This window comes from Hippichthys cyanospilos, chromosome 17, assembly GCF_059441005.1.
Source record: "Hippichthys cyanospilos isolate Australia breed blue-spotted pipefish chromosome 17, RoL_Hcya_1.0, whole genome shotgun sequence".
NCBI classification, from domain to species: domain Eukaryota; kingdom Metazoa; phylum Chordata; class Actinopteri; order Syngnathiformes; family Syngnathidae; genus Hippichthys; species Hippichthys cyanospilos.
Genome location: NC_142385.1, coordinates 7,087,959 through 7,105,391, shown reverse-complemented (window position 1 = coordinate 7,105,391; position 17,433 = coordinate 7,087,959). Strand labels below are relative to the sequence as shown.

Sequence of the window (17,433 nt, the reverse complement as noted above, 5' to 3'; positions counted from 1 at the left end):
TGAAACAAACTGTGATGTGAAATATAAGCAGAAAATCACTCCAAACTAAAAGCAACTATGATGAGTGTAAGAAGATAAATATTGCAGCACCATCTCTGCTCAGAAATTATGCAATAAGGCGTCAAATAGCCGGGGGCGCTATATATTTGTTTTGCTGTCAACAAGGATATCTTTCTTTAATTATACCGTCGATAAATAATTCAGAACCAAAGCGAGAATGAAAGATCTAAATGAGTTGAGGAGACTTCACGGCGGTTCCAATTGTATTTGTTCCACTTTGAGGATTTACCATGTCATTCAGCGGGTAGCCTTTGTTGAAAATTTCAATGTACCCCCCCCTCATTCAAGGCCTTTAAATAATTTCAATCCATTATGTATCGCTCCCTACCATCTCACAGGAAAGAATAGCTTCTCTGAAATGGGGATGTTTGGGAACCACAGCGCTGTGGTTAAATAGTAAAATGTTTGTTTGGCTAAAAATAACAGCTAGCCTGCTAGTTTATGATAGCGCTATCCCTTTCACCATCGAAAGATCATGTCTGCCATGCTAACAGTTTTTTTTCCCACCAAAACTCTTCGAAATCAATTCGAATGTTAAATTGTCTATCATCAAAAAAGAATAATCATTCCTTTTGGTTTACGTATCAAGGAAACTACAACTGTAAACGAAAAGGCTAATGTCATCATTTGAATGATTTCCCCCAGATTTCACACTCAAAAATCATGTTGACTATGCAACAGAAAAGTCAAATAAGTAGCTAATACCTTGGCAGTAATGCAAACTTTGTTTAAATTTCCATCAAGCCTATTCTAAGTAGATTGGAACGTTCAAATTTCAGTAGTGCCTAATGTTCCAAGTATTGTTTTTTTCTTTGACTGGGACTTTCACTCTTGTGTAGTTTTTTTAATCATTTTTGGATCATTTTCTCCCAGTATTCTTCCAGTATTTTAGGTCATGTGATAACTAAGTGGACATGCCACAACTTTGACATGCTGCCCTCATGGGTGAAATTTCAGGTCCCAATTGTCTTCTCTCAATGCTTTCTCTTTGATGTAAATTGCCTTTAATGTAAAGACCAACTGCTGCACAAGCATGCAAACTACAGTGCTTTAAAATACAGTGCTGACGAATGTTTCCATTTTTTTTTCTGATGGACGACACAAAAGCGTTTGGTTACTAGTCGTACCAACCAAGCTATTGCCACTCTGACGTTAGTACGCTATTGATCATTCAATCCGCCCATCCATGCATCCATTGATTCGGACACAAAGTATGGAGCCTCCCCGAGATGATATGACTCCATGTGAATAAGCAAGACGAATCGCTCCGCCACCAGCACGCCACGCTTGATCGCTCGGATAAGCCGCCATCTTTCTGCCCCTCATTACTTGCACAATGTCATAATTGCGCGGATGGCGATACATCCCACATCTCATTCCCGACGCTTGACTTCACTAATGTCGTCTCCCCTTTCAATTTGTCTGATACGCCTTCCCCATCACCAAAAGTCAAACAATGATTGAGTTTGGGGCTTAAGTCCCTGTCAGTTTTCAGGGTCAAGATGGACTGAGATAGTCTTCGTACTGGATGTGGGCATCAACTAAGATGGCTGCCCAACAGCCAACTAAAACAAAAACTAGCTTGGTAACTACCACTAATCACGTTTATACTCCAGCATTTAGAACTGAGTGTTTGATTTGTCACTGTGAGTCACTGTTTTCTCAACTGTGACTGTATTAAGACACCCTGCTGGTCAGCTAATTGGCGGATGAACTAATTCCCATTCACACAACGCGGGCTTGACACACTGCCCTCGGCCGGGCAGCGCAGGCTGGCCTGGCACGCATCTCTCCGCTGCCAACATGACATCCACCTGGACTTGAAAGCCACGTTTCGCAATAGCAAAACTCAAAATACTTACCAGCATGACCAACATATATTTGATCTGTTTGTTCCTTGCCTTTTTTAAACCGTTTTTTTTTTTTACCCAAGAAAACTACGCATATTACAGTCGGGTCAAAAATAACCCAAGTCGGGTCAAAAAGCGACCAAAAACCGTTTGCGTTACATATCTTTTTGGCCCAAACTAACAGCATATACAATAATAATAACAAATTAATATATCAAAATAATGCAAGGTCGTCGTTGCCATTTTACCCAACTTTTTGGGGTCAATCAATAATTCAATAGGTTTTTAGTCCATTTTGCACCCAATTGGGTTATTTTTGGGTTATATGTGTGGTAGGTGTGGGTATTTTCTAACCCTCGTTGAACCAAAATCTTAACCCAACATGCTGTGTTAATTTTTCAACCAAGTATAAGCCATCATTGGCTTAGTCTTTTGTGGTTTAGTTATTTCACCCAATTTGATGTATTTTCAACCAAGTGTGTACTCAGGGGCGGGGCTAGATGGTGGCCCTGGGTTGGCATATCCATGCTTTGGCACTCTCTGGCCACCCTGTTGGCCACCAGAAAAATGGGAGTGATTTTTGCATGTGGCATTTTATACACTTTAAAATGAATTATTTTGATTTATTAAGCCCTGACTGGGTATGCCATGAATCACTTTGGCATTTTAACATCCTGCCCACTCAGAAAGAAATCTGACTATGCCCCTGAGTGTGCCTAAATTTCAAAACTTTGATTGAAATGAAAAAAAATACATCTGTCTTATTTTTTAAATAGGATCCCCGGTGGCTATGTGTGGTAATACAGAATGATCAAATCACTAGGTGAGGAAAATCTCTATGTATTTAATAGTGATGCTCGAAACCACTCTTTTAAAAATCTGAATGATACCAGTATGAGTATTTACTCTTTGGGTACACATGGTACAAAAGTACTGATACCTCTTTTTTTTCGATTCAAAAACTTTCATTGAACGCTGACAAATATTTGTGAACAAATACCTTTCTTTGACGATTTTAAACTCACAATATATAGCGTCAGAACTTAGATTTTTAAGTATCTGGGGCCAGCATCGGCAGCCGCCTTGCCTACTCGATACCTGACAATTAGGTCGATACTAGCCCAATAACGATATCCTGTAGGGGTATTTATGCATCCCTAGTATTTAATTTGATCAACCGTCAGAACAGAGACGATGTAAAGAGAATAACGAATGCAGCAGCCATGCTGAACAAATCATTGTGAAAACAGACAGGAATACCAACCGAGCACCTTTCTGATTCGGACAAACTCCAAGTCGAGTTCACGGGAAGACAACGAGCAACAAAGAGCAATTAGGCGTCAGGACTGACAACTCGGTCTAATATTCATGACATGGGGGAGCAGGGAGAGCTGCAAGGCACAGATCGCGCTCTAATAATTGATGACGTTGTGAAAATAATTGGCTGCTGCGCGCTTGCCTTTTCTCCAAGAAGTGGTGCTTTTACAATCGGGAAGGGAGCAAAGACACACTTGAAGAAATGAAGAGGCGGAGTTCTAACTGCCCTGCAGAGAAACAAATCTATCTTCTTATCTCGTAAAACACTACAACAGCAAGTCCGTTATCTCACTAACGTCCCTTTTTTGGGGGGCTGATGTGTCGTTTTGCGCTTTCCAATGAGCCCGGCTGATGCCACTGCCACATACTACACATACACCCTAAATCACCGTAACAGCGTGTAACAAGAGAAAAATGATCTCTGTGCAGTCGTTTTACTTTTTTCTTTAAAAAAAAAAAAAAAAACACTGGTGCCTTGAAATACAAGTGACCTGACTAAATTTATCGAGCTTACATGCAATCAGTTTCAAGCCGATTGAAGTTTTCTGATTCAACTAAACAAAATACAAAAGTAAATCACACGACATTAACTGTTCATTGGCTTAGCTTAAAGCTAACTGAAGGCAAAATACAACACTTGGGCTAACGAATGGCATTAATGCCGCCATCTTGCACCGCATCAAATAGTAGATCAAGTCCTAGGGATAATATAACAATACTCATCGGCATGTATTCTTTATCCTCTGTGAAGAACGACTACCTTCTAAAGAAAGGTGGGTCAAAAAAGCAACCGACTGTACTAATCAAACTAAAAAAAAGTATTGATCTAACTTGGGTTAAGTTCACCGTATTTTCTAGGTTGTTTGCACAAAGCAATAAAAAAATATTCCATGTAGCGGATTGATCCAATTTTTGGCCTATTTTTTTTTTTTTTGAGCCAACTGTTTTTTGACAAATTTGGGTCCTCAAATTAGCAGAATGCTCAAAATGTTTTGTTAAAAATCACCGGATTGTGGGTAAAAAAAAAAAAAAAAGAATAAAACTGCCAATTGCGTCAATATGACCTAAATTTTGAGGTGATGTCATTCTCACATAAAATTCTAAAATATGAATACGATAAAACAGCCCAGAAATTGTTGTTGCTTCATAGCGTATTCATATGACTTCCATTTTTGGGTTATTATTTCACCCAAAAGTTGTTAAATGAGTACCCATAAAGCAAGCTAAACATTTCTGTTTTTTGTTCAAAATAACCCAAGTAATAAGATAATTTCATGGCTTATATATGGTAAAATGATAGTTGGCTTGTTTGTTTACTTTGGCTGAAATGAATAACACAAGAAAGTTGAATTGAAATTGATTTAGGTATTTATTGGGTTATTTCTTAGCCCCAACCTTTTGGATTATTCATTTTAACCAAAAAGTTATCAAATGAACAGCCCATAAAACAACCTAAATAGTTGCATTGTTTTGTGCAACCAACCCAAATAATAAGGTAGTGTAGATTATTATTAAAATGACCTGCCTTTTTAATTTAAATAACCAACCCCAAAAGCTGGGTGACCCAAGTGAGTTTGGTCCATTTTTGAGCCGTAATTGGGTCATTTTTGACCCAAGAGTGGAATATCTTGACTGACTCTGTGCATATTCAGATCTCAAGTGATTTCCCGAATATTAAAATCTATCTTGAGATGCGGTGTTTGCCTTGGCCGCGTCACAGCTCCGCCACTGTCCTCACTCAATTACCTGCCCGCCAAAATCGCATTAAATTACCCCGCCCGGCTTCAACTCTTTCAAATTGTGATAAAAATGCAGAACTTGTCTCCCTTAAGCATGACAAAGGCGGACGGGATCTAATTCAGAACGCGCACTTATTTGTTGCCCTCTACTCCGGTTTGTAAATAAAACATGTGAACGTAAAGCTTTTCGGAGCCTCAGGCGGTCCAATTTCCCCGACGTTTCCAGGGCACGGGTGTGGCGCTGAGCAATATCGGCCCGACTAAAGCTTCGGTGTGAGAGGAAGACATGGAAGAGAGATGGTGGGGGCAGTCCGATGCCGAGAGCTGCCGGTTGACCCTGATTAAATGCCTCCCCTCACTCACTGGGACCACCGATAAGACCGACGCACTCTGGGCCATTTTTGCTGTGAGTGTGTGTGTGTGTCGCAACAGCACATTCCCCTGTGTAAACATGCTGACCTGGCGCAACACCAGTAGACACTTTGAAGTTGGCACCAGCACTGTAATCTCCCTCACACACAAACACACACACACGCAGCCAGGGGCAAGACTTAACACTGCTAACACACCCTGGCTTGATGTGTAGTTTCCCGCGCACACAATTGCAGTGTCTCCTGCCTGCAGAGATAAACAGTGATACATCCTCCCATCAAGTAAAAAAAAAAGTACGGTAACAACTCGTGTTTTATTTCTTTTGTTACTATCTGGAGTGGATATCCTTGCTGACAGTTACGCTCGCGAGTAAAAATCTTTACAACTCGCACTTTCACTTCAGCGATGATAAAAGAATATATTCTCCAAAGAAGAAATACCTCACATTCCGAGTATATTTAGGAGAATTTTAACGCACGTGTTTTGTAATGTGACATCTGAGGGTTGGAAACAAAACACAGTGGGACCGTGACGCATCCAAGCGGTGCACCCTTAAAGGGATAGAGTGTAAGATTCTGACCGTTTTTCATTGCGTACAGCAGGAGGCGCTTCAGGTGCTGCATTTACCATTGTCCGTAACTATAAAAAACATGGCCGCCTCCGGAGAAGTGCCACCCCCCTTGTAATATAATTCAATGATAACGAGACCTATGATTGTATTTAAAACATATTGTTGGTCATTAAGAACACATTCATTTGCCAGTTTTGAAACTTACAACCATTTAATTTATTCCTTTTTAATGAAAAACAGTCTAAATCTTACACACTGTCCCTTTAAAGCGACAGTCTGTGTTTAGTGCTATCTATTGGTGGAGTAAGAGAGTGTAACGATTTTGAAGCACGGCACTCCGTTGAGATAGTTCTTTTGGTGGAAATATAGAGGCAAAACACATCAGCCACCCCTATATTATAATTACAGATTACTGGACCTACAAACATATATAAAAATTATTATCATAATGGTTTTTTTTTTGCATATGATTGAAAATTATTATTATTTTGTTTTAGAGTGAAGTTTGGTGTGTCAAAAGTATTAGGGGTATAGGTGGTTAGTACAATTATTGGTGATTAGTCAAGAGTTGAGAACTTGTACTGGTATCTGTCCATTAATTTTAAATTTAACTTGGTCTCAAAATAATAAATTGATGTTTAAAAATTACTATTGTTTAATTAGAAAATAAATGAATTTTTTAACTCTGTGAGAATGGTAAAATCTCGATTCAAGACTTGTTTTCGCACACACTTATTTGGTTGAATCAAATCTAGTATGCAAATAAACTTACAATGGTGACTGCATTTTTGGCCTGTTTTACTGCCACTTCACCCTTTTTCCTGTGATCCCTTCTCAAGTTTACTTTCATGGTTTCCCCTCATTTTTTTTCCATTTTTCATGCACACTGTGTTTGATCTTTGTGAAGGCCTTTCAGCCTCTTTTGTGGTTGTATAAATAAACGTGTCTTGGTTTATAAGTGCTAAAGTAAAAAAAAAAAACAGCGTTGTGGCTGAATTTAAAACCCACACAAGCACACTGCACTCCAATTCTAATATTTCCAGACACATTTTAAAGCTTATGATTGCATTTTAGTTGAAGTCAAATCATACATCAGCCTCCCCAGAGGAGATGCGGAATAATACAGTAACGTGTGTATTGACTAATTCTTTCTTATTTGGGGCCAGGACTGGAGATGTTTTTGGGGAGGCGCTGATCAGAGAGAAAGCTACTTAGGATATTTAAACTGGGGCAGCCGCTTTTGCAACTTTTTCCACAATAGATTAAAACTCTGCTCTTTTAATCTACCGCCGGGATTCAAACACACGCAAATTGTTGACCAACTTCATAGATCTCGGGGGGTAAAATCTGGGGTACCCCGTATATTTCTTAATTGCTTCAAGTTTGTTTGTCATTTTGTGAAGAAAAGATTTCCATGGATCCCATGTCTTCATTATGCTTGGAAGTGTCCAAATAGGCTGTACAAAATGGAAATGGGTGGGAGAGAATGAAAACATTGTCATGGGACGTGAAAATAAGTTGGGCTGATTTGCCTCGCCGCTTCGTCTCCTGCTCGGGTTGCCAGATATGCAGATTCCCGGCTGTGTTTTGGCCGCCGGGCGCATAATCTTGTTAGGAACAATTAACTTGGTTGTTTTTGTTGAATGTAAATCCAATCTTTCGCACAGGCTGTCGAAAACAACATGCCGCCATCAAAACTGTCGTCTCATGCCATCAAGCATGCGAAAGGAAGATGGAGACTTTACAGTTTGGAATGCGGAGGTCGGTTGGAGTCAGGATTTTTTTTTCCATCGGAATTTGTGAGCAGTTACTTCAAGGTAAGCAGAGCTGCATCAGTATTTTGTCTAACCCTTTGATCTTTACATCGTAGGCATTTCAAGTTGAAATGGAAGCATTGAAATAAGATGGTAGGGAGCTGAAATTTAACAGATTGCATCTTATTCTGAATGTGAAAAAAAAGGTTAAAGTGCATCAAAGTGCCGTGAACAAAAATATCTCGATCCTTATTCAAACTAGATGCATTTTTGACCAACTGAAGAATTTGATGCTGAAAAAAAATGGAATAGTTAAATAAATAATAAAAAATATAGATTGATTTGGAACATCAACACCACTATCTGAAATATTTTAACCATAAGAAAAAGGTATAAAATGTGCTGATTTCAATCACATTGATGATTGTGATTCAGAATTTATTTTTTTTTACATTAATTGAAAACGTTTCTAACCTCTGCACTACGTTGACTGGAGCGCCACTGCACCACCTGATGCCATCAATGTGCAATAATTATTGCTATTTGAGAAGGACTGGTATAACCCTTAATGAAAAAAAGGCAAACAACATATTGCAAAGGAATAACTGAAACCCAAACCATCAAGAAATTGCTCCGTGTTCCAATTAATTTGCTCTTCATTTGAAAAGAAGAAATATGTTGTTCATGTCAGCTCTAAAAGCAGTAAATGAAATACACTGGAACCCAGTCAAAATCCCATATGCCTCTTGAATTGCCTTCACATAACCCCACATTTGAACCACTCATGCATTGATTGTGGTTCCATCAACCCTTCAATGGGGTTCCCCTTTGTGTGTTAGCATTAAGCTAATTTACTTTTTTCCCTATGCCACATACACACAGTTTAGTGTATACAGTGACTTTACATTGTTGTATATTGTCACTCTTTTGTCGGACATAATGCCTAATAGCATGCTTATTTCAGCATCACAGATATATTGTGTAAAGTGTCTCTATTATTGATCCTAGAGTTTTCGGACGAAAGCAGATTCTTCCCAAATACTTTTCAAAGCACAACGGAAATGTTTTGAATGTTGATCATAAGTCTCCTTTTAGGTGCAAAGTGGTTTCTCTCACTAATTCAAATAATCCATCCAGAAACTTGTCACTATTTGCATTTCCATTTCCGACACGGAGCCGCCGTTCTCTGTTGTGGTTTATCGCGGAAAATACTTCGCCGTTGTCTTTTTATCAGACAAATTGATGGGAAACAAGCAAACAATGTCGCGGTAAAAGCATCATGGCGTCTGATGGCCGTCAGCAGTTCGACAGCTCGCAACTTGTGGCGCAAAGTGTTTGATTAACGAGGAGGGGCCATGCTTTTTGGAGGGGGAGATAAAGGCTTTCTAAATGGACTAAAAAGGAAGTGTGGTGTTGCTCATCACGCACTTGAGAGGGTCATTAGTATGTGAGTCATGCACTCGGAGCTGTGGAGGGAAAAAAAATCAAAATAAAATTGAAAAAGAGTCCCCAGGCATATTGACATTTAAAGTATGTCTTTTATGCTTATAAATTTGAAATTGAGACAAATATATATATATATATAAATATATATATATATATATATATATATATATATATATATATATATATATATATATATATATATATATATATATAAATACGACTCACATTTTTCAATTTCGGGAGGTATTTTTGACCCAACTGTTTTTACAGGTCATGTTAACCATGTTTCAATTTCTCTGATTAACCTCAGTGGTCTATCCTTAACGTTTTTGTCGAGCCAAATTTTTCGTATTCATTCATTCTGGTTTAGGTATAATGTATCTTGGTTTTACATTTTATTCCAGGAAAACCTGCTATTTGAACATTGGTGTGCAAAAATGTCATATCCACTGTATGACAATTTTGGGCAATAGATTGCTCCCATAAATGTTAATTGCTGCGTTAACACTGTAATAAATAAAATATGGACTTACGTCTTCTAGCGGGGTTTGACCTGTGCTCCCTCCAGAATATTATAAGCATATTTCTGGGGACGTTAGTGGCATTTTGTTACTCGATCTTGGTGTTCCTTAACAGACATAACAGCAAGACTTCAGAGCAGTTGGACAATGTCCATTTCCATGTCATCTCGACTTGGAAATGGATGGCATTCTGCTTGCCCTATATAATCTCCCACAGGTGCAACTGCACCTCATTTGTTTTACTTTTGAACTCTGGACAAGCTTGTCTAAGTGGATAAATGGACTCGACGTTAGTCAGTCCTTCTGATGAATGTTTAGAGGAGCAGAAGACATAAAGAGCTTCCATTTCCTCAATGATTAACATTAAAGATGAAAACGCAAACATCTTTGCAGTCAGGCCTTGAATGCAGTTACACTTCATAGTAATTCAGTCCGTTGATGCCTAAAAGGTTTGAGAAAGTGTTTGAGCTTAAATCTGTCAACCCCCCCCCCGGCCCCCCTCTCCCACCTAAAGCGTGAAAATAATAGTCGCGTCAATGTCATCTATTTACAGTATTACCCATAAAGTGGCCGCGGGAGTTTATTTGCCAGACAGAATCAGGCTTCTAGGCTTTTAGTAGTCACATTTATTAAAGTGCCTGAATGGGTAGAATAGCATTGTTTATTAAAACATTATCTGCGATTGGCTCACACTTATTCTGTCTGTGATGTCTGACTTGGATAAATACCCCTCAGAGGCACACGTACGCATTACTGGGCATTGCATCACCTTGATCGTGTACAACACAGGCTATTTTCCGGAGCATTTAAACTTCAATAAACCCGCATTTGCAATTTAGCATCACTAGATGTGATATTGTCAAAACTTAAAAACAAATGTGAAATTAAAATGATTTGTCCACAAAATGTTATTAAGGCCACGAAGAGCAGGCAAGCTTTAACAAGATTGTACACTAGATTACAAATTGCAGTTTAATGTTAGAAGAACATCATTTCTATTTATTTACCATTAATTGAATATGAAGGAAATTAAATGATTAAAAATATTTTTAAAAAAAAGAATACATCAATAAAATGCTCACCAAAAATGGCTGTCTCTCAAATAACTTCATTCAACACAAAATCCATTCTGCTTTCTTTCCTCAAGAAGACTTCAATGACTTGGTTGTACAGTTTGTCTGTGTGTTTCAGTTCCAAGAAATACTTTTCTATCGTGTTTTAATTTGTTTAAATAAGCCAGAGAATGACTGATGCACTAGACACAGCGATTGTCACAGCCAACAGCCATGCAGCGAACTTAGACAGTTCTAAGTACTGTTTTGAACTGCTTTTATGAAGCCTGAAAACAACAAGTGCCAATTTAATTGACATTTTTAAAACAACCGCATGTTTTGAATTTGCTTTAGGAAAGTCCAGTGAGCTTAATAGTAATAAAAAATAATGCAAAACACTAATGACATACTAACAGTCGGCATCGATAACCGAAGTGACGGAAGGAATGGTTATAAAAACACAAATGAGGGCTATGAAGTGTAAATCATAAAAACGAAATAGAAAAAGGTAATCATAAACAAAAAAGCACAAACATAAAACAACGAGACAAAATACTACAGCAAAACAAACAAACAAAACAATGAAATGAAGAGAATCAGCAGCGCATTAAAAAAGGAAACACGACCGCAAATCAGGAATCACAAACAAAAAATCACAAAGTTCATAAACATCACAAATACAAAACAAAAAAGCAAAATAAAACGTTTTAAAGAAAAGGCAGAAAATAATGGCAAACAAAAAAATGTGCTCAAGGGCAAGCACAACAAACCCAAAACAGCAACATCAATATCAGAACAAAAACAAACAAAATCAAAAGAAAATAGGTGCAAATAAACAAAAACACATCACAAAATACAAAACAAAACAGCAAATAAAAAATCATAAACAAAAGAAAACAAAATCACAAACAAAAAACACAAAAGAGACAATACAAAACACAACAGCAAATAATCGCACGCGTGCAATAGAAACTCATTGCAACACACTAAATATAATAGCATCAACCAAAAATCACAAAAAATCTATCGAAATAATGTAATTGCAAACTAAAATGTAAAATTTCAAAACGCTCATCTTTGATTAGATGACAGAGACAACACTTACACACCGACATTTGGCTCCTGAAGAATATATGTGGCCAAAAACTATTACATTTGTTTGCGATTGTTTTCTTTTCATTTGCCGTTTCATTTTTGGGGGATTATATGTCTGTGATTTTGCACTTCAGGGCCACTCAAAACATTTAAATCGAAACTATAGCTATGGCCACATGCATATATTCTTTATCCTCTTCTTTGAAAATGGCTAGTTTTGCAGCAACGTGCGTAGTTTTTTTTTCCATCTTCCAGATCAGAATGAGCATCACTTAATGAATGATATCCGGTCGTATTTAACTTCACGTTGGCGCGTCACAAGACGAAACCAAAGTGAGCCCGCCGGAGGCTAAGTGCAGGTGCGTGCATGAGCAGCACGTCCATTCTCAGTCCAAACGTCACTTAAAGATTTAACTAAGCAAGCGGTCTGTTGATTGGGGAGGAAAATCACAGAATTGGAAATCCTCTCGCTACTTTTAATGGTATCGCCTCGTTAAGAATTGACGTGTCAAACGGCGAGATTGATTTCTGGGCGGCAATCATAGTTCATGGCAATGGTGTTATTTTATGCAATCAGCGAACCCCAGACGCCGTCAAGTGATCCTTTTCCAACCGTAAAAATGAAATATTTGCCAGTTTGGAAAGGCTACACGGCTAATTAGCCCCATGTTACTTTGCATTAGAGTGATGAGAAGTCTTCTGTTGCCAGGGGATTTATCTAATTGCATCTGGGAATTAGGATATATACACATTAAGATGAGCATTACCTGAAATTAAGATCTTTTATTTTGAATAATAAACAAACACTAGGGAAAGAAATGTTGATCATTTGGACAGTTTCAATGAAAACAAAACTAATTTAGTGCTTCTCTGATGAACGCGACTGTCATATTAACTTTTTATGGCATATTTTGTTGCATTATTTGCTTTCGATTTGACGTTCATTGCTTATATGGGATTCCTACATCCTTAAATGCCATGGATTGTTTTGAATGCGCGGGTGAAATCTTTTTTTTTTAATCTCAAGATTTAAATTTGTATGATTTAACAAGAAGGAAAGCTTATGAGGTTGCACAGTTAGTGTCCACTATGCTGTCCATTTTGTCCCAGAAAGACAGCAAAGTGAGTTGCATCCCAACAAAACAAATGAAACATGAGCAAGATGTCCTCTAATGAGGACACTGGGACTTCCTGGAGTAAGGTAGTGCCTATCAGTCAAAAGATAGAGATCAAAACCAGATGTTAACTACAGTGCACAAGATGAATAGGCTGTCTCAAAAGGATATCACATAAGTCTTATAGCATAGAAAAAAACTAGTTTTTGGTTAAGAAATGTGCAAAATCAATTAGGTATGTGTGTATTTTTTCATAGAAAAAAAAAATATCTGGGAAAATGTGCAGTCAATTCAATATGTGTATTTTTCCAAGAAGAAATGTGTAAACTGTGAGAAAAGTATGAACTTTACAAAAAGAAAATGTTATAGTCATATAAAAAAAACTTATTAAATTGATAAACTTGTAATTTTGCAATGATAAAGGTGTTTTCCCTACACAAATACAAAATATTATTATAGGAATTTCTTTTTACATTTTTTGTGCAACTATTATGACAAGAATTAAGTTCATAAGAATAAAAAGTGTATTATACTGTATAAACTATTAAGGTTAAACGAATAAAAAATGTTTAAAAATATTTTTACATGGAAAAAATTGGTAAAAAAAATCGAAAAAAAATATCTAAATTACAAAATAGAGATGTATAAGAAAAAAAGAAAAAGTAAAATTACACGAACACAACTTGCAAGATTGATAAACTTTTAAAGTCGCACTGATAAAAGTGTAATTTATCTACATCAACCAAGTCTTAGTGTCCTCAATCGAGGACATCCCGGCTCTTCCTATTTTGTCTCACGTATTCACTATGTCTTGTTGAGACAAAATGGACACAACAGTGGAAACAAATGTCGAGGAACTCTGGCGGATTTTATGAGAAAGAAAAACCATCAGAATGCCCTATTAAACAGAATTTTACAGACGTCCAAGATCACGTTTTCCTTTGATGAATAAAATGTGTCATTTTTTTTGTGCGTGAAACTTTGTTGTGAAGTGGCTACGTGGCTTCCAGGACGAGCTGTCATTCTAAGCACTTTAGCAGCGGCCGCTATTTAAACCGGAAACCTGCCACTTCCGTCATCCAGCATGACTAACAGGCTTTGGCGTGCTGAGAGGTGGACGTGTCCCAGCTTGGACAAACACATTCCGTCTGATTGACCCTCTGCTACTCACACACACACACACACACACACACAACCTTGAATACAAAAATATACAAACACAATGAAATGACATCGCAGGCATTCAAATGTGGCTCGCAAAACACGTTGACCATATAAGGCGTTTCCTGTATTTGTCATTGGCAGCTTCCGTGCAAGACCTAACACATCATATTTCAGATCGTAATTATAGGCTTTCCAGGTGATGTTGGTAAGGCGTGATTTGTGATTGGCTATACCATAGCCCCGCCCCCTTGTGCCCCACATGTAATATGTCATATACATTACTTCTAATCAACGACATGCCTTCACTCACCAGATTATAATGTCAATCCGTCTGTCAACCAAACCGGCCTACCACTTGAAATCAAATAGCAACATGAATCATGATGGCAAAATGAAGCTTCATGAAGCACTTTCAATTTTTACTCCTCTTAATGGTGCTCTTGGTTCTAAAATAAACACTAGTGCAGCAGAAATGTATTCAATTTCCCCTGCCATCTAAAGGAGTTAAAAAATATCACAAGTGCTTCATGAAGCTTCGTTCGTCCTCACAAATTCATTGATCAATTAGTTAATCTGACCAACCTACATTTCCCCCCATCAAATGAAATAGATAAGGTAGTCAATCACTGAACGCAACAAGCTCTGCACCATTCGCTCAAACATTGATTCAATTGATAACCCAAGTTATCAATAATCCGATTCTGTCCTTCCATCCATTTTTTGTATTTCTAAACTGTGAAACGCAGGTAATTAATCAATCACTTACACCAGTTACTAATCCATCATTTTGAGCTCAATGATTAACAAAAATGGCCGATTGATTGATCTGGAATAGCAATGTATTAGCAATCCCATTCACTACCAGCCCAGTTGAAATGCATCTCTCAGATCTATTTCCGTCAATGGTAGCGAACGAGTTAATTAGTAAAACAATTGACCCTGACACTCTTTTACATGAAGTCAGTCAACTCATTGCTCTTAGTTAATACTAACATCAGCTTGAAAATATTTACCCATTTACAATGAAATCAGGAAATCAATACATTAACTTCGAAAAGTCTATTCTGTTGATTGACACCCAATTGATCAATCAACTTATAAATACTGCACCACTTAACTGAATATGAAATCAACCTACAAATCAATCCATCTGCCTAGCCGTGTGGGAAAAGGCATTCCATTTATCAATCAATCCATTTCTTTATCATAGCAGCATGCAACTTGACACAAGCACACACACGGTCACCCTTTGACTTTCTCCCTCTGCTGGAGGCAGCAGGAGGCGGCGACAGCTTGCCTCCATTTAGCTAATCGGATGACTCTCTCTCCCTTCCTGGCTAATCCCAGACACCGGCTGCCGTGAGGTAACCGGCTTGCCCTGCTCCGACCGGCCGCGCGCTCCTACCGCCTACTTGTTGAAAACACGCCGAGTAGTAACACAACTTCATATCAGTCAAAAATTAAATGAGCTGGCACTGAATGATTTAAAAAAGGCACGCATTTATTCACAACAAAAAGTCAAGAACACTCTTTTCAGGACCATGGATAGCACCCGTCACATCACTTCTAAGCGTGGCTCTCGTCAGACCCAAGTCCCCGCTTGACATCACTTTTTTTTTCTTTTTTTTTTTTTTTGGCAGATAGTTCGACATCTCACACACATCACAGATACCGCACTCACTGTGTTATCCTCCCCGACGCAGCCATGGGCTTAACATCCTCTTTCCTGCGCGCTGTCGCCGGCTCCGCATGGGCCCCGCTCCACCCGGGAGACAATCCGGCAAAAAACATCCAGACGCCTGCGGGAGCGGGGCAGCAAGGGAGAAGCAAAGATAGAGAGCAAAGGAGTAAAAAAAAAAAAAAAAAAAAAGGGGGGGGGTGCAGTGCACACTTCCACGGTGGAATGAAGAGTGTCGTTTGGTTGCGTGGAAATCCTTCTCGGTCTTTTGCGTTCTGAGCTCTGTGGCAGAGTAACAGGACACCTCCTCTTGTGTTCCCTCTCTGCTTTGGCAACCGGAGCTTGGAGGAAAAAGAGAGCGAGTGAGTGAGCAAAAAGAGAGAGAGAGAGAGAGAGAGAGAGAGAGAGAGAGAAGTGGTGGAGATGCAGTCTTAAATTTACTGCAAAGGAACAAGCATGTGCAGATAAATTATTATCACCGATAAGAGCCAAAAAAACAACAACAAATTAGCCTTACAAATGCCCCTACTAGCTTAATGCTAATACATATCGAAAAACACCGTTTAGAGGTATAATAATTAGCACCAATAGTGGGAATACAAACGGTGGTGCAACAAAAATACTCAACTCATCTTTATGTTTTGAGCATTTGCTGCACATATGGTGCCAATCAAAAATGTGTAAAAACCCTAAATTAATACTAAAGTCATCCATACCATGAAGGTATTTTTTACGGTTGATCATTTTTAACATGGAATGACTTTCTTTTTAAAAATGTATGTATTTATTCATTTATTTTGTAGTCAATGGCACAATTTAAATATGAAGGTGTTTCCAAATATTTTAAACCTACAGCTAAATAATATCACAATACATCCAGGTGCATATTCTTTATCCTCTGGGAAAAAAAATATCAAAGTAAAAGGATAGAGTGTCTTGCCTTATTTGAAGCTGTTTCTAAACTTTTGATTTGTCATGTATTAAAACAAGATATTTTTAAATAGCATGACAATATATCTAGTCCAGTCATATATTCTTTAATCTCTGTAGGAATGATCAAGAGTGAATTTCTTTGAATAGCTTGAAATTTTATGTTTGAGGAAAATTTTGAATTTTAGGATTTTTAGGACTGGTACTGTATATAATCAGACAGATAATTAAACAATGCTGCTTCATATATTCTTATCCTCTGCAAAAATGGTCGAGTCCTCTATTTGAGGAAATTTTAATTTGAAGATGTTTTCAAACTTTTGACTGGTGTTGTACAGAATGCGGGGGGGGAGGGGGTCTTTGAGAACAGTCATGGCTCTTCTGTTTGTAGAACTAGATTGTGCTGCCCCCTTTGGCCGAATATAGTACAGCAGAAGAAGCAGCACAATATTCAGTAAATTGAAGCAAATAAAAATGGAGCAAAAATGTCATTAACTCGTTCGGTATCATTGATGATTATAGACATCAAAGATTTATTTTATTTAGCCATTGACAGTTGTATTACTTTTCCTTTTAAACAGCGCTTGCGCTGAATGGGTCAGTATACCGATATATTTGTATATATTTTCCCTCCAATGCATTTATAATGGACACATATTTGTTATTCACGGGCCTGTTAATTTCATATTTTCACATTCTCTATTTAAATAGGAATTTTAAAAAATTGATTAAAAAAAATACACTTAATAAAGATTCTCCTTTTTATGCG

At 37.8% G+C, this 17,433-nt stretch overlaps 1 long non-coding RNA gene across 1 annotated transcript in view; it reads left to right on the top strand.

Moving 5' to 3' along the window:
* Positions 1-17,433, top strand: part of LOC148409382 (uncharacterized) — a 188,495-nt gene that overhangs the window by 107,515 nt on the left and 63,547 nt on the right. The window contains exon 6 of the long non-coding RNA XR_015868395.1: positions 7,577-7,726. This is a non-coding gene — a long non-coding RNA (uncharacterized LOC148409382). The remainder of the gene's footprint in view (positions 1-7,576; positions 7,727-17,433) is intronic.